The sequence below is a fragment of the Eubalaena glacialis genome, chromosome 12, assembly GCF_028564815.1.
Source record: "Eubalaena glacialis isolate mEubGla1 chromosome 12, mEubGla1.1.hap2.+ XY, whole genome shotgun sequence".
Classification (NCBI taxonomy): domain Eukaryota; kingdom Metazoa; phylum Chordata; class Mammalia; order Artiodactyla; family Balaenidae; genus Eubalaena; species Eubalaena glacialis.
Window position 1 is genome coordinate 21762885 of NC_083727.1, and position 18816 is coordinate 21781700.

The following is an 18816-nucleotide window of genomic DNA, read 5'->3' on the forward strand; positions in this document are numbered from 1 at the left end:
ACTTTTTTCTGGGGAGTACCGCCCTTTAAGTCCAGCCAAGCATCTTATGTCAAGTTGGTTCTTGGTAAACATTTGTTAAATAAAATTATTGATTGAAATTTAGGGAAAAATTAATAATAAGGAGAATATCTGGGATAAAAAGCCAAAGCCAAATAGTACCTGGGTATTTTAACCCAGAGATAGTAACTACTAAAAGGATCAAGAAAATAATAAAACTAAAAAGAGGGAGGGACAGAAAAGACTTACCACTATACATATGTTCTGTCTTTGCTGTGTTTTGGAGAATGGGTAAGTGTTCCAAATTCCTAAGGATGGCTGAAAATTTTAATTTTGGTTATTACTTTTTTGATTCTCTCTCCAGTGATCGACTTATAGAATAGTCTCTCCTAAATTTTTGGTCTTAGGCACAGTTCCCTCCATTGCTTTGGGGAACAATCAGTTTGGATGGAGTACTGAAGATGGGAGGTCAGCACCTCCAGCACTGATACAGGACCATTGTGGGCTCACAGATGTGAAGGCTGTGGGATTTTGACAGCAGTTAAGCAGTGGTGGTGAGGAGTTGAGGATGTATGATGACGTGATCCTGCTTCCTGAGTGGCACATTCTCTAGCTACTTAGTCGTGGCTTAAAATATTGAAATGCTGCAGTTAGAAAGATTGAATCCAAGTGATTGATACTGATGGAGTGTATCAAAGAGACCAGCTGAGAGGCTTGTTTTGTGTATGACATAATCCTGCAAGTTGTGGGATGCACAGAGGTTTTAGAATCACAGCCTTGTTTGGAGAAATTAGTGGGGAATGATTGCATCTGAGTTGCTGGAGTACCCAATGTTTACTGGTCTGTGTACCGGACTCTGCTGAGAATGGGTGGTGTGTAATGCTTTGGCACCTTCAGTCACTGATAAAAGATCATGTTAAAATATCTGTGTTTTCTTGTGACTTGGCACTCTCCCATACTGTGTTGTATTTGGAATATCATGCAGAGAAAATAGATAGCCAAGAACTCCAACGTAGGCAAGAACTGTTAATTTTTCTTTAAACTCTATTTGGAAATAACTTCAAACTTAGAGAAAAGTTGCAGAAATACCTATATATCCCTTATTCCTTAAACCTATTAACATTTTATACCTTTAGATTTATCATTTGATATATATCATTCTCTCTCTCTGTAAAAAATATGTATATATAAATATATATATATAAAATGCATATATATCAATATATGTTTTTCTGAACCATTTAGTAGAAAGTTATATACATCATACATTCTTATATAATTCTCATATAATCATGGTATAGTTATTGAGGTCAGTAAATTTAACATTGTTACAATACTTTAATATACCATTTGTATTCCAGTTTTGTCTGTTGACCCCTTCACCTCCTTTAGAGAATTTTCCCCACCCCCCTGCAATATCAGATCCATTGTAAGGTCACATATTGCATTTGATTTTCATGTATCTTTAGCTTCTTTTATTCTAGAACATTTCCACAGCCTTTCTTTGTCTTTTGTGACATTGACATTTTAAAAATAATACAACCCTTTTGCCCCACCTCCTTTCTTTTTATTTTTTTATAATGGTGTTTCCTCATGATTAGATTCAGGTTATGCATTCTAGGTGATGTTATGTTCTTCTCAGAGTGTTGCATCTGGAGGCCCCTAAAGGCCATCTGTCCCTCGCTGGTGATGTTAATTTTGATCACCTGGTGAAAGTGTTATCTGATTTCTTTGCCAAATAATTATTGTTTTTTCTCCCCTCCCTTGCAAAGAATATGCAGTCTGGGGAGAGGAACTGTGACATTTTTTAAAAGAAGATGTATTCAACATTGATGGAAAGGAGGGGGAAGAAAAATTAATGACATATATTTCAAAGCAACTGTTAAATTATTTGATTGCGTTCTTCCTCTTTTATTACGTCTGCCAAAATTTATAAAATTCTTTACAAAATTCTTTTCCTAATAATATTTTAAATAGGGATGTCTTAAAAATCAAAAGGCAGCCTCAGAAATAAGTTCTCTCCTAATCTTTTCCTCAGCAAAACTAATAATTATACCAATTTAATTATATATCTGATAAGATAGAGTTTTGGAAAAATAGGTCTAAGATGTTTCTGGTTTCACAGATGGCCTATAGTGATCCGAGAGGATCTAGGTAGGTAGTCATTTGGCCATAAAATGTGAATTCTCTTGGGTTTCCATAGAGATATCTAGACTTAAAATGTTTTAAGCACTGCTACTTTCAAAATGACTGTCAGTAAAAATAGCAAAAGCCAAGGCTCTTTTTGAAAAAAAATTAAACATCTTTTTTAAAGTAGTGAGATTCCTGGTTAAAAATCCACGTTGAAGCCAAAACTTGTCCTTCCTAGTCATTCTGCATCAACTGGCCTTGAATAGCCCTGGGGAGAAGAGCCGTCAGGAACTGCTTTCCCTGCCTTTTGGCAAAGGAGCGAGACTACATTGACTTCATCTATGAAGACAACTGCCAGCTCTTTTCTTACTCCGTGAACTGTTAATTGTGTGTGGTGAGGAAAGGGGTGATGGGTGACATTATTTTTGTGGTAAGACTGGCATATGTTCCGGCAAAAGTTTGACATCGTTAGGATCTTTGTTTTTTCAAGTTGAGCTAATAGAAACGGGCTCGTGGGATTATTTCTCACCTGATTTTTAAGTGACCACTGGGCTCCATACCATGTATCCATGACTACCAGGGAGACTTTGTGCTGTGGTTGAAGAAGCATGAACTTGGGGGTCTGGAGCAGGAGCCGGCACACCCAGCTTGCTGGCTGTTTGGGAACAACTCACAGGTTGAAAATGGTTTTACATTTTTAAAAGGTTGAAAAAAAATCAAAAGGAGATTTTAGTGACCCGTGAACATGTGAACTTCAAAGGTCAGTGTCCATAAATTAAGTTTTGTTGGAACATAGCCATGCCCATTTGTTTCTGTATCGTCTGGGGCTGCTTCTGTGCTATAGTGGCAGAGTCGAGTGGCAGTGACAGAGACCTGTGGTTCCCACAGCCTAAAATGTCCAGTGTCTGGCCCTTTAAGAAAATGTTTGCTGCCCCCTGGTCTAGAGAATATGAAATGTTGAGGTTGGATTTCTAAGGTGCTTATTCAAGTTCTGTGACTTTGGAACTGAGTCATGTGGTTCATTGCGCAGCTGTGGTGAATCGCTTCGGTACCGTGATTCTTTTTTCAAGTCGGTTTATGAATATGAAAGAGAGATCCAGGACACTAAAATATTTACCCTGGCTTAGAATAGTTTGTTTCCTTACATACACTTTAAGGGAGTGGCAAGGAGAAAAGATAATTTATCATTTTATTTGGGTTTAGACTAAAAAAGCCCATTTTATTCATGATCATCATATAAAAAATGTTATCAAGTATTTATCACTTTTAAGACAGTTACCATAATGTCAGAAATCTATTGGACCCTTTTAAAAAGCAGGACTTAAACAGAAACTATCTCTATACCATCCCCATCACTGTGCCTTTGCCAGTTTTCTTGGGGAACAGGCTTGGTAACCCTTTGGTGCTAGAAAAGACAAAAAATAAACATTTATTAGGTATTGTGTGTGTGTGTGTGTGTGTTTTAACCCAGCATTGAGTTCAGGGCAAAGCCTTATGCATAATAGGCAGATACTATGTCTTAATTCTAAACTGCATAGTAAAGAAGTCTTTGAGGCAGACTTCATGGAGAAGGAGGGACACTAGCTGTGCCCTGAAAGGCAAGTAGGATTTGGGAAGGCAGGTGGGAGGGTGAGGGCTGCATATGCGATATTAGAGTAGGGGAAAGGCAGTGGTGTGAAGATCCAGGCCAGGGATGCTTGGGCCAGGTTACAAAGATCTCCTACTTCTTTCCGAGAAGGAGTCATTTTTCATTCTCTTTCTGATGTGAGTGATTTCATACTCGTCCTGGGGTATGAGTGGTTTGTGGTAGGGGATTGCCAGGGGGCAAAGGTTCTGTTCCTACTGTCACTGAGGAATCACATATCACTAGGCAAGATTTGAGTTGTGGGCACGGGATGTGTCAGTAATAGATGCTAACATTTATTTACATTGAATGTGTGCCAGGCTCTATTCATATGTTACCTCAGTAATCCTCACATCAACCCTAAGAATCAGTACTGTTATCATCTCCGTTTTACATCAAGGAAACTGAGGCACAGAGAGGTTAAGTAACCTGTCCAGGTCGCAGAGCACTAAGTGATTGCACCCGAATAGGCTTGTTTATGCCACAGGAACAGCCCTCACGTTTTAGTGGCTTAGAACAAAGCTTTGATTCTCTCGTGCTTTACTTCTTGTCCATCTCAGGTCAGGCCAAGGGCTTAGGCCACCATCTGGGACATCATCGGTCACGGTGGCAGGGAGATGAGCAAATGGCGAGCAGGGCTCTTGCTTTGGAGCAGGGCTTCCCACTCGAATGTGCGTGTGCATGGCCTGGGGAGCTTGTGAAGTACACATGGCGAATCAGGAGGTCTGGGGTGGGCCTGAGATTCTGCATTTCTAGCAAGCTTCCAGGTGAGTCCTATACTGCTGGACCATGGGCCACTCGAGTAAGGAGGGCTTACTGACTATTTTTTTTTTTTTTTTAAAGATTGATTGATTGATTGCTATGTTGGGTCTTCGTTTCTGTGCGAGGGCTTTCTCTAGTTGCGGCAAGCGGGGGCCACTCTTCATCGTGGTGCACAGGCCTCTCACTATCGTGGCCTCTCTTGTTGCGGAGCACAGGCTCCAGACGCGCAGGCTCAGTAGTTGTGGCTCACGGGCCTAGTTGCTCCGCGGCATGTGGGATCTTCCCAGACCAGGGCTGGAACCCGTGTCCCCTGCATTGGCAGGCAGATTCTCAACCACTGCGCCACCAGGGAAGCCCGGGCTTACTGACTTTTCCCCAGAAGTGAATCATCACTTCTCACATAGGAATTAAAGTAAGTCACACAGACACGCCCAACTTCAAGGTGGCAGGAAATGTAAGCCACCATCTACCTCAGGAGGAGGAGAATGGGAGTATTTGTGAACAGCCCTAATGAAGAGCGAAAAAATGCGAAGTTAGGATTTGAATTCAGGCAGGCTGTCTCCAGAGTGCGTGCTTTTTTTTTTTTTTAAAGGTTTCGATTTTCACATTTATTTTCCTAGATTTTATTTTATTTTTTAACCATTTAAAAAAATTGAATTGTAGTTAATTTACAATGTTGTGTTACTTTCAGGTGTACAGCAAAGTGATTCAGATATATCTATATATCTCTATATATCTATATTTATATCTATTCTTTTTCAGATTCTTCTCCATTATAGGTTATTACAAGATACTGAATATAGTTTCCTGTGCTATACAGTTGGTCCTTGTTGTTTATCTATTTTATATACAGAAGTACATGCTCTTAATCATCACTCTGTACAATCATAGGTGTGGGTCTATTCGCTATGGAGAAAGGGCAGCACGGTGGTAGACAGCCAGTCAGGGTAGCCCTCGAGACTGATCAGTTGCTGTCAACTTGTGTGACAAGTGTCCGGTGTCCCAGGCAGCTTCGTGTCAAAGGCAGCAGTTCTCAACGTGGTGTCGCAACTCTGTGAAATGTTTCAGTCCATTTTTTTCTTAATAATGTGCTGATGTCTCTGAATTATTTATTTTTGTTCGAAGCATACCTTAGAGTGGATTCAAGCCTTTCCCGATTATACTCTCTCTCATCTAATATTGTGCCATGCTTTCCTGTTTTGGAGAAAGGGTGGGGTTAAAGCCAGCATTCAGGGAATTGTGCATGATCCTGGGAACGCCCACGGGTGTGTGTCCATACACCATTCATCATGTGTGTTTGCTGCGAAGTGCTGGAGTTGCTGGTCTGGAGGAGTCCTAGGCTTGTGGTCAGCACAGCAAACTCAATTCCCAGCTGGTGGTGGCTGAGAAGCAGCTTCTCTGAGCCTGCAGCCTATACCCAGAAACTAGAAACTTCTGAGATGGTCCTTGACAATTGGGAATTGTGGGAATGAATGGTGGATACCAGGCCCACGTTAGAGTCTTTAAATGGAGAAGAGAGACCTGAGTTCCTTTCAGCACAGAGCCGAGTGAACGTCACACCTCCTTTGACCTTCCAGAAAGGTCACAGAAAGCCCAGCTCTTATTTCCACCCCAGCCCACTTTGCAGTCTGTTCCCAGGCTGAAGTGTAGACAAACTATTCAGAAACATCAGTTTCAGCAAGGCCCTGTCTGCCTTATGGAAAACCTGACTTGCAGATGATACTTGGAATGAAATGATTGTCATTCCGCCATTAAAAAAATTCCTCCCAAAAAGGAGACAGAGGTACATTTCAGTTTTACACAATAATTAGAGATAAGATTTCAGAATTAACCCATTACACTAGTTGATTCAGTCAGCAATTTAGCTAAGCATGAGGGAGAAAATGGGCCTTGACAGCTTTTCTCTTGGAAAATCAAGTTAGCCATGTTGAAAAATGCTTTCACCCCTGTCCACCTTATCTGTCATTAATCATGGGACGAACTGGAGAAACCAGAGTTTCTCCAGAGACACTTTTGTCACGTAATGCATGTAGTTCAATTAAAATATGCAGATTAATGCAAAGTTAATAATTAAGGGCACATAAGAAACAAAGTCTTGCTATTTTTATTAATTACTTAGACTGAAACCTACAGTATGACTTTTTAAAATTAGTGGAACAGAATTCTACGGCTCGATCATTCCAATCCTAGTCCTAGAAGGTTCTACTAATGATCTTTCTTGGCTGTTAGTGCCCTTTGGAAAAAGACCTGTTCCTCCATCAGTAATCCTGATTTCACAGGAAAGTACTTTCCGCTTTTAATCTAGTCTGACTGGCATTGCTAGAAAGCCATTTCTTTCAATGACATTTCTATATTGGAGGCCTAAGTAACTTAAAGATGTCAGCTTGATTTTTGTATCAACAACGTCACCATCCTGATTCAAATGCTAAACAATTTCAGGAAGGATGAAATTTCTTCCTGACCTGAGAGGAAACCCATTTTCTTAGTGATGAGCTCTGCTGACACAACGGTCCGGGGAACCCAGTGTGCCTTCAGCACCTTTATTGGTGGATTTCCTCCTCAGGTAAGCCCGAGACTCCACACGGTGTTTTTTTTTTTATCCTAAGCCCATTTTATCAACTTCATCAACCTCAAGCATTACTTTACTCTTCCCTTCAAAGTCTTGGAGGCTCCATGAAATCTCTTCCAATGACTCCAGCCCACAATGACCATTTTCTTCAAATTCCTACTTAGTGTCACATAGTTTAATACTCAATTGGTGTCTAATTACAGTAATTAGATTGTAATCTCTTCAAAAGCAAGGATTTAGCCCGATGCTAGGCCCAGGGGCGGTTTTGGTCAATGCTTGCGGAGTGATGGATTTGCAGTTCTGGATGGTTTCCAGGCAGCAGGACAAACGTGCATGCGTATTAGCACTGCCGAGAGAGCGCCGTGTCGGCTGGCTGAGTGTGCCCTCCATCTCTGGGCGCTTTGGCGGATCACTGCCAGGTAGCTGGGCAGCCCAGGTAGTGTGACTTAGACCCCTGGCGATTTCCTCCAGCTCTTCTCTTCTCATTCGGACTGGGGCTCGCAGTTTCCCATTTCCAGGTTTGAGAAGTCAGGAGGACAAAGCAGGAGAGGGGCAGAGAGGTAAACATTTTAGATCTGCTTTGCTAGTACCTAACCTTCCTGTGGAGGCATCACAAATAAAACGAGGACACATTGCACATTTCAGAGCGAGGAAAATGTTATGCAGAGATTGATTTATATAACTTTTTTTTTTGCTAGATTAGTCCAGAAGCTGGATTAATATTTTAATCATATTCTCTTGAGAGGAAAAGGCAGCTGGTGAAATTGTTGGAGGTGACACGCCAATCTACATAGAAACCAAGTGTGGCTTGGAGACCACCATGGAAATAATAACTTCAGTCATTAAGTGGATAATGAAAGGAAGAAAGAAACCAGATAAGTTTTCCGGTTCAAGAAGTTATTTTTATTATAAACTAACCTTAGGGAGACCATAAGCTTTATTATTATTTTAACATTTAAATTCAAATACTGATGGATTTATCTTTTCACTGCTGATTACTCTTGGCAACAGCAGGGTTAGCAATGAGGGCTATAGAACATCTTTCATCTTTTTATTTTTAAGTTGCCATTTTAATTGTGTATATAAGCTCAGTTGTGCAGGCAAAGCATGGCAAGGAGCACACAGTGTCACAATTCGTGTTGGTTTGTTTTTTTTTTTTTGAATTTTAGAATTTTATTTATATTTTTATACAGCAGGTTCTTAGTAGTTATCCACACAATTCGTGTCTTGATACACGATTTCTCTCTCCCCATGAACTTGGCTTTCCAAGGCTGGAATTCTAACAGTTGGTACAAAGTCACTGGCATCCTGAAATCTAAAGGAAGAGGCCTTTTTCTCTCTCTTGCTCTCTTTTTTTTGTTTGTTTCCTTGCAGACCTGGATAATGCCAAATCTTTACAATGGTCTGTAGCTGGCAATAGCAATAAGCGTCTGGAATATGCTCTGGGAAATGCAATCTTTTGCTTGGTAACTGCCCTCAGATGGAAATTGATGTTTAGGTTATTACTGGGAATTTGTTTGTGCTTTTGAATTTTGTGGGATTAAGGCTGGTGCTGTGATATTCTCATTTGTTCTGTCGACCCTTAGGTATTTCAGAAAAGAGGGAAATGAGAGTCTTAGGGTTGAAATGATCAAACTTTGGAGGTGCTAAGACTCTATTCCAATTATACTGGCAGATGGCCCAGGGTGCAGATTCCACCCAAAGGCCCAAATACCATCTCTTCTGCCTGGAACTGAGTCAGTAGAAGGAAATAGGGTAGGGCAGAATTTTGGACTGAAATTTCTCTGTGGCAGCAACAGATTGAACTGATAATAGGAGAAAGTTTGTATTGTTAACTTTTACAGGGTGGCAGTCAGTTTCAGGAATTTTACAGTGCTGGCGTATTGTTTGGGCTATATTTTCATCTGGTGCTTTTTGTTCACCCTGCTTGGTTGGATAGCATAGCTGAGCAGGATCCAAGAGGAGAAAGAGAATGGGGGCTGACGGTGGCATTGGGGCTAATGTAATTAATGTCCTGACCTGTTCAGCAGCTTTTGGGGCTACAATAGAGAAGCATTCATAAAAACCGTGAAGGAATGAAGTAGCAACTCCTTGGCTCCTGGATGATATGGAGGAAGAGAATTTAGGAGAGGATATGGAAGAAGTGCCTCCATGAAGGAGAGGGTGAGACTTTCTTTGTCCTAAGGAGGACAGCAAGTCCCAGAGTAGACTCTGGCTCCCATGGTTAGTTTCACTGGATTAGTAAGAGAAACAGCCAAAAAAGGAAGAATGTTGGTGTCTAAAAGAGAGCAAGTCACTTGTCTATTCATGCTACTGGTTGGTTAGGTGAAGAGCATTTGATTTGTCTTTGTGCTAATGGACAGAACTGCAGTGCAAAGTTCGAAGTCACTTTGGACTCTTTCTCATAACTCTTATGAGAACTAGGTGAGATGGCTTGGGAGCCGCTGAGAAACATCACTCTTGGCATTCATCCAGGCCTTGTATCTTCTTCTCTCTCATGAGTGTGGCTTTTCCTCACCTTGGAGTATAAAATCTGAGATTCAGTTTTTGTTCTGTACTTAGGATGGTTATAGGTAGTTCAATACTAATGGGCTGTTTTGTATCCAGGCCAATTAGGCTCACCTGGCTTAGATAGCGGCGTTCTCTAGCGTAGTTAGAAATGGAGCTGACGGAACACAGACTCATCTATTAGAATAACTAGTAATCGCTGATATTTACTGACTTTATTGTGTGCCAGGCACGGCTGTAAAAGGCTTTGCAGCTATTATGGGATCCTCGCAGCAACCTGCGGTGGTTACTTTTTTTTCCCCACTTAAGGAGTGAGTTAATGTATGCAGAGTTTAACGTGCTCAAGATGGCAGAGCTAGTAAGGGGCAGAACCAGAATTTAAACTCTAGAGCCACATTTCTTCACCATTATACTGAACTATTTCAAGAAGATTACCCAAATAGGAAAAGAACCAAAAGGATGAGGATTGTTCTTCCCTGCCCAGCCCTCCGCTGGAGCAAAACTCCGTAACTCGGGTTTATTCATGAGGCTAGCCTTTGGCTTCCCTCAGCAGGTCATGAATTTGAATGTCTGTCTCTACTCTGTGTGTGGTGTTTTGGTTTTGTTTTGTTTTGTATGTTTGACTCTTCTTTGTTTTGTATGTTTGAATCTTCTTTGTTGTGTATTTTTGAATCTTTACAAGGTAAATCTTATAGAAGGAAAAGAACTGTTTTACTTATAAGAACAGATCCCAGGATACTCACAAGCTTAAAAAATACAGCCGGACCATCTGCCTGGTTCTTTGCAAAAACTAGAAGTAAAATTGCATGATTTTGTAAAAACTTTTCAATGAGACAGGTCTTATTCAGGATCCGCAGATGAATTGCCAATGCCTTTGCATATTCTGTAATCCTTTCTCCAAAATAACAGTACCTATTATCACTTTTATTGTTATAATTATCATTTGGTTCTGTACTAAGTGATTTACATGTATCTTTTCACACTGACATGTATGTGATAGGTACTACCATCATGTATCAGTTTTCTATTGTCACAGCAGTGTTATGTAACAAAACCCCACAAAACCTCAGTGGCATGCAGAAATAACTATTTATTGCTCATACACGTGGGGTGATTGGCTAAAGAGATCTGCCAGTCTTGGCTGGATTGGCTCATGACATATAGGATTTGGCTCACTGAAGACTGATCTAGCCTGGCCTTGGCTGGGATAAATGGGGCAATCCAGCTCCTCCATTTGTATCTCCTCCTCCAATGGGCTGGGCTGGGCATGTTCTGTTGTGACTGGAGAGCTGCAAGCTCTGAACAAGCCTAATTGCATAAGTCCATTTCAACCTTCTTCGTGCAACATGTCTGTTAATATCTCACACCTGTTGGTTAAAGCAAGTCACATAGTTAAATGTAAGGATGTTAAATAAGTCATTCCATCCCTGTAGAGAGCATTGGAAAACGGCAGTGCAAATGGTGTAGATATAAGAAATGATAAACAATTGGGCCCAGTTTTGCAATCTAGGACATGTTCGCTTTTTCAGCTGGAGAACATGAGGCTTAGACAGTAAGTGTCTTGCCTAGGGTCACATAGATATATTAAGTGACAGAGCTTGAATTTGAACCTGGGTTTGTCTTTTCTCAAAGCTGGAGCTCTTAATGATGTACTATAAATGCAAGCTTTAGAAACTAGATATGCCTCCAACTCGTTTCCAGATATAAGCCATCATTTAACTCCCTCATTATGCCTCTTAACCAATGAAGACAAAATGCAGCTGTTGATATTATATCATGAAAATGTGGTGAGGAGTAATTAATGTTAGTAAATTCTCTGAAAAACTGCTAGGTAATATGATCAAAGAAGCACACAGACTTTTAAATCACTGCCTGACCTCATTTTACATTGTGTAGTCTTTCAGATCTCTCTTACCTGCCATAGTTTAGAAATGTACTGAGTATAACATTTCTTAATATTCTCACTCCTCTCTGCCTCAAATCATCCTAGCAATGCCCCAATCTGCCTATACTAGCAGTAATTATACATCAAAGTTATACCCTATACAAATTGCTTTTACAAAAATGACAGTAATATCTTTAAGATTGTCCAGAAAGTTGTATGTTTTAACAGTTGAGAAATGTGGACTCTTAGCTGATAGAAAATTTAGTCTTTATATCAACTGCCTTTTCTTTTTTTTTTTTTTTAATAAATTTATTTATTTATTTTTGGCTGCATTGGGTCTTTGTTGCTGCACGTGGGCTTTTCTCTAGTTGTGGCGAGCGGGGGGTACTCTTTGTTGCGGTGCGTGGGCTTCTCATTGCGGCGGCTTCTCTTGTTGTGGATCACAGGCTCTAGGCGTGTGAGCTTCAGTAGTTGTGGTGCTTGGGCTCAGTAGTTGTGGGCTCTAGAGTGCAGGTTCAGTAGTTGTGGCGCACGGGCTTTGTTGCTCTGCAGCATGTGGAATCTTCGCGGACCAGGGCTCGAACCGGTGTCCCCTGCATTGGCAGGCGGATTCTTAACCACTGCGCCACCAGGGAAGCCCTCAACTGCCCTTTCAACAGATGTGTCCTAGCCTAGTTTTGCTTTGTAACTTGCAGCTACTGTTGTTATTCCTTTTATTAAGTCAATTTCATGGCACATGTTTTGAAGAAAGTTGAAAAATTTTATATACTTCTGTTGACCCTAAAAACAAAACAGCAGAACGGTACATTCAAGCATGTGGCTTGCCAACAATGCATTTCTAAAAAAGTAATTTCATGGTGTACCCTTTGGCTCTTGGCCTCTGGTCTTGTCCTGGACCATTGACAATATAACAAAGACAACTTCCTGCTTCTCAGAAAAAGGAATTTTTTATAGAGCTCTGAGGACCACTGAGGGTCCATCAGGGTCTTTGTGAATATCCTGTGGATCAGTAAGGTTTTGGGGATCACCTTGGAAATTCAGATTTAGGAAGGGAGAATATAAAGAAAAGGGAAAATTTGGAGAGAGGTGATACTGTGAAGATGAAGGGACTTTGGTTCTGGAATGAGGGGAAAAAACAAGGCTGATAAGTTTCAATCAACATACAAATGATTGGGGGAGACTGAGAAATTCAATTCAGATTCTTTGTGAACATAAAAATTTGGGGAACTTGAGTATGGGCTGTATCTCTTCATTCTAGCACTTACCACATATATGGCACTCCCCTGCTCTCCCACAAGACCATAAACTCACTTAGGGCAGGGACTGTCACTATGTCTTGAGTGGTGTAATCACAGGATAGACCAATGCATTGCACATAGCTTGCACTACATAAATATTTGTTAATCAAATGTCCCAGAACCAGCTAATACTTGTGTTGTTTTCCTCTACCAAGAACTCAAAAACTGCCTTTATCTTGTGTAACAGAAGAATAACCCATGAGTTGGATGTAACGTGGGAATTAAATAAAACATAATACCACAATTTATTTAATTGTGTCTGAAGGAAATGTTTCTCATTGTGGTAGACAGAAGGAAGGAACATCACTGTAAGTCAGGGGACCTGTCTTCTCCTTGTTGCTCTGGTTTTGATCTTGGTCACATGATCCATCAGAAGCTTTCCCATTTATATTTGAAAGTTTTTCAGAATTATAAGTGCCAAATTGACACTAGGTACTATCATTATATAAGACACAAGTTAAACTGGAAAGAAGAACTCCAGATACAGGAGCCATGTCTTTTGTCTTTTTCATCTTGCACAGGACTCCAGTGTCTAACTTGGTGCATGGTCAATAGCTGACACTTGGGATGTGTTTATGGAATTAACGAAATCCTAAACGGTAACATAGAATCATAAAGATGATCTCAGATAGTTATTCTTGTCTCTTTGTTTATAGATTGAGATTTTCATATATGATTATTCATGCAGTTGAATTGTTAAAAACTTATGTAAGATATATAAAGTTGTAAGGCAGAATTTCTGCCCTCAAGAAACTTCCTGTCTCATTGGCACACAAGACTTAATTAGCTCCTCTTCCCTCAAATTAAACAGTAATAAAAGGCAATGGGAAAATCCTAGTTAAGTATATTTGGATGTAGGGAGAAACATTTACTCTTGTCAACTTAAGAGAAAAAAAAGCATGGCTCACAGAAATGAAGGAAATGTGGAAGAGTCACAACCCGGAAGATCAGATCCTACACCTCCCAGGATCTAGGGGGTGGGGCTAGGACACAGGCGCAGCAGGACCCTGCAGCTGGGATGGTTTAGTTCTATCCACTTTCTCCTTCGGTCATTCCATTCAGGATTCATGTTCCTGGGAGAGAGAATCCCGTTGGCATGATTAGGGATACATGCTCACTCCTTGGCCAAGAAAGAGCCGCTGGGCAAGAATGCATAAAGTGGGAACCATTTAGTTTCCCGAAGCATAATTTGGGTGCATCTCTGAGATGCAGTGCATCCTACTGGCAGTATTACAAGAGTTCAGAGAAGGGGGATTCTGGTGAGACTTCACAGATGAAAAGGGGCTCAAGCTGGACCTTTAAGGATGGGTGAGAATGACACAAATGAAGAGGAGGGAAGATTTCAGGTGGGGCCGCAAGAGGGGCAAAGATTCAGAGTTAGGATTGACCCTGCGTGTTCACCAAAGTTAGATATGGCAGAGACAGAGAAAACAGAAGTTAGTAAAAAGTCCTTGGATTTGTCTCAGTAGAGAAGTGAGGACAGATACCAGGTTTAAAGGATAAATCAATGATTTGGGCAGGGAAACATAAGTGTAGAGCTATCTGAATAGAAGATATTCCAGGAAAGTATAAGGGAAGCCTATGTAGTTTTGAAAGAAAATCAGAAAAATAAATGATACACTGGGAGGAGCTTCTGGGTATGAGATTGAGAATCCAAGTGAAGGGGTGAGTCATGAAGAAGGAGAGAGTCACCACTTGTCCAGAGGCTGGAGGATAGGCAGGGGCTGGGTGAGGGTGGAGCTATCAGCACAACAGTTTAGAGGACACTTGTTCTAAACAGACCAGATCTTAGCCACATAAGGTAGAGGTCACTACTGAGTGAAGGGGAGCCGTGCTGGATGAGGATTCAAAGATGAAGATGCGTTGGACTATCCAATATGGTTAGAGTTCTCAGGAATCCAAAAGGGGTCAGTGAGAGATCACAGACAATATCTCTGCCTCCGTTAAGGTTAGCATGAATTTGAGTTGCATTTCCAAATGACTGGATAGAAACTATTTTGGGTTAATATTCAAAAGCTAGGGTTTCCAAAACTTTGGAGTCGATTTTAAAGATAAGAAAATTTATTCAGGAATGTAACCTTTGTTCCTAAACTTAAAGGATTATTGGAAATATTTGGAAGACAGCAGATTGACATATTTTGTTTGTGATGGTTTCCTTTGTTTATATAGGGAATAGTTGCCACAGAAGTCTCTTGGTCTCATATCTTTTTCATAAAATAAATGTATCACTAGAAACACCAGACATTTTAGTGTTTGACTTAGCACTGAAAGAGCACCAAATAGAATCTGTTTAGCCATTTTCAGCCTTCTTCTATGCTTGCCCATTATTTATGCTGGAGTTATCTCAAAAAATGGATTAAAGGAGAAAGCATGAACCTACAAGCAATCCTTAACCTCAAATATTTGATCTATGTCATCACATTTAAGTCGTTCAGAATCTGCTTAGAAAAGACAACTAGGGAGTTTGGCTTCTCTTCACCCCTTTGAAAGAGTCAACATTAAGACTTATTAGTGAGCCAGATTCTCCCCATGCCCAAGTCACCCTGTGGTGGCCCTTTCCCCAACTACTTAAGGCAATGCACAAATAATTGCTTTATGTCATAGATCTGGTTTTACAGAATTAAAAGTAAACCAAAATCTATCTGCTCCCAAAGAAGACTATGAATCATGTTTTGATAAAAAATAATCACCTTTTTTTAAAAAAAAATTTTATTTATTTATTTATTTATTTATGGCTGTGTTGGGTCTTCGTTTCTGTGCGAGGGCTTTCTCTAGTTGTGGCAAGCAGGGGCCACTCTTCATCGCGGTGCGCGGGCCTCTCACTATCGCACCCTCTCTTGTTGCGGAGCACAGGCTCCAGACGCGCAGGCTCAGTGATTGTGGCTCACGGGCCTAGTTGCTCCGTGGTATGTGGGATCTTCCCAGACCAGGGCTCGGACCCGTGTCCCCTGCATTAGCAGGCAGATTCTCAACCACTGCGCCACCAGGGAAGCCCAATCACCTTTTATTTAACCATTTTTCAGTTTAAAAATGTATCTACCTGGTCTTAAAGGGGCCCTTTAGTATACTGTGTATAATTCTTCACAAGGCATAACCTAGTCATTAATATGGCTAATCCTAACAACCACAGTCACAACCACTGGGACTCCTATTGATTGAGTTTGAACTAAGTTCCTTACAAATATTGTCTATTGAATATAGATAATCATAATGTAGATTGGACTATAGATAATCATAATCATATGAAGTAGGTATTATTATGATGACCCATTTATGTAAATGTGTAATGAGGACAGTGAGGCTTAGGAAGACTAGGTAACTCGCTTGGTATCACACAATTAGTAACTAACAAGGCCAGACTTGAGCATACATCTGGATGGTTCCAAAGCCTACCCTTTCACCATGCATTATAGTTTCTTTACTTAATAAATGCCTCTGTATGTGACATTATGCTAAGTTCTTGACCAGAAACCGGTACCCTTACTTGTTTGTCTTTAATATTTTTTAGTTAAAAAATTTTAAACGTTTCCTTTTAAGTTAATTTTAAACTTAAAAAACTTGTACAAGCGGTACAAAAATCCCTGTATATCCAGATTCCTCAAAAGTTAATCTTAAAAAAAAAAGTTAATCTTACATAATAGAGTACAATGCTCAAAATCAGGAAATTAACACGAATACCATTCTATTATATTATCTACAGAACTTATTCACATTTCACCAGTTTTCCCACTACTGTCCAGGACCTAAACCAGGATGACATATTGCATTTAGTTGTCACGTCTCCTTGATTTCCTTCAGGGCCAGCCCTACGCTCGCATGACCCTGGGAGTGAGTGCTTCTGCAGATTTTGCACCCGAGGGGCTTTGCTTGCTTCACTCCAGTCCCTTTAGTCTAGAACAGCTCTTCAGTCTTTCTTTGCCTTTCACACCCTTAACCCTTTAAAAAAGTACTCGCCAGTTATTTCTGCAGAATGTTCCTTGATTTGTGTTTGTCTGCTGTTTCTTCATGAATAAATTTGCATTGTGGGTTAACTACTGTAGAAGTTATGTTGTGTCCTTCTTGGTGCATCGTACCAAGTGGCATGTGATGTTGATTTGTCACGTCGCTTGTGATACTACCTTTGATCATTTGGTTAAGGTAGTACCTGCTAGATTTCCCTACTATAAACTATTTTTCCTTTGCCATTAATAAGTATTTTGCAGGGGAGCTACTTTGAGACTATGTAAATATCCTGTTTCTCATAATACTTTTGCCACTAATTTTATCATTTATTGATCACTCTTGTCTAAAACAGTGATTATTATAGTGTTTGAAAATGGTGACATTCTTTTTCCATCATTACTTCTACATCTATTAATTGGAATTTTATTGTAAGGAAGAGCTTTTTCTTCTTCCCTGTTTATTCAATTATTTATTTATATTAGAATGGACTGATGGATTCTTATTATGTTCTGTGGTTTACAGTCTATTACTCTCATTATTTATTTTGTTTGTTCAAATTTGGCCAAAAAACCCCCTTCGAGTTGGCTCCTGGATCCTTTTGATGTGTTCCCATCATTTTGTTTTAAGCACTTACTTTCTGGCACCACAGGTTTTCCCAGGCCCATCTTGTACTTTCACTGCCCAGCCATGACATGAGCCATTTCTCCAAGGAGCCCTGGTTCATTCTGTTGGAGCATGGTATTCAGAAACCAAGATCTGGGCATTAGGTGTACTTACTGCTGCTGGAGTATCATTGCTTCTAGTTTCTCTCAGAGGAGAGAGCTAGAAACATATGTGCATATACACATGTTTATATCTATTTGTATCTTTCTTTATATATAATAAAAACCATTATTTCATAGTGATACCTCCAATTCCATTCGAATACCACAAGGTTTATCCTGAATGCTCTTTATTTGTAACCCCTTTCTCTGACAATGATAAAACAGGCTCTCATTAGCCACAATTTTTTCATTTATTTACTTAATACTAGAATTCACAGAAAGTAATTTCCCATACCCCTGTATGTACATTTGTGCATGGTTCATTTTATCTTTAGTTTTAGTGCACATAGTAAAAATACTGTTTTTCAAAGTAACTGAGGTTTGTCCCTTTTTCTCCTTTGCTTTCTGTATGGTTGTGTTATTCATTTGTTATTTTACAGTTAGGTTTATTTCTTTGTTTGCCTTCTCTACCAGTTGCCAATTTATTGCCCTTCATCTCCAAATTCACCCTTCATTACTTACTCTGCAAAAATGGAGATGGATCCTTTAAGTATTTCTTTTTTGCAATAAGCACAATGTTATAATTTGCCAGTGAAGGGCACTACAGGGACATTGTAGAGAAAGGGATTTCTCTTCCTGGTTCCAGTGTGCTGCTGTTTTGTCATCTTCTCACTCCTATCACATGGCTACCAGCGGTGTGTGGAAAAATCCAGGGCTGCTTGTCCGGACCACAGTGTCCCTTGTTGAGCTCGCTGCCTTGACCCTGGTCCAGTGACCACCTCACTGTGGCCCTCCCAGCATGGACATCACACACTCTGGGCCTCGTGCTGCTCTGCTGATGAATGGGCTTCCAGTGTCCCAACTCCTTCTGTGTGCCAGTCTGCTAGTCTTGGCCACTTGGACCCCAGAGGAGTGCTTTTGGTTTGCTGGCCAGCTGCATTTCCTTCCTGAAAGCTTTGGCTTGCCTGTACCACAGAGGGTTATTTCCTGTTTATCTGGTGACTGTGGAGCTGCTCTGGCCCAGGAAATCCACTAATTTTTAGCCTTCACTGAATCCAATGAGGTCTGAATCTCATCCTCAGGGAGGAGCCCCTTCCAAGTTTGTTCATTCCTTATACTCTCTCTCTCTGTGTTAGAGTATTTTTTAGAGTACTGCTTACACCTTTACAGTTACTCCCATGTTATAGTTTACATTAAATTTCCCTGTTTGAATTACTGCATGATTTATACCTCCTGGTTGGATTCATACATATTTCATTTGGTTTCCCTTTCCCATCCTTGTTGATTTTGTCTATCTATATGCCTTGAGTAAGTGAATCACTACTATCGTTGCCAAA

At 40.3% G+C, this 18816-nt stretch overlaps 1 protein-coding gene across 1 annotated transcript in view; it reads left to right on the top strand.

Annotated features, from left to right (window-relative positions):
- The window catches only part of ADAT2 (adenosine deaminase tRNA specific 2), a 57846-nt gene that overhangs the window by 22679 nt on the left and 16351 nt on the right, over positions 1-18816 (top strand). The gene's annotated exons all lie outside the window — the stretch shown is intronic.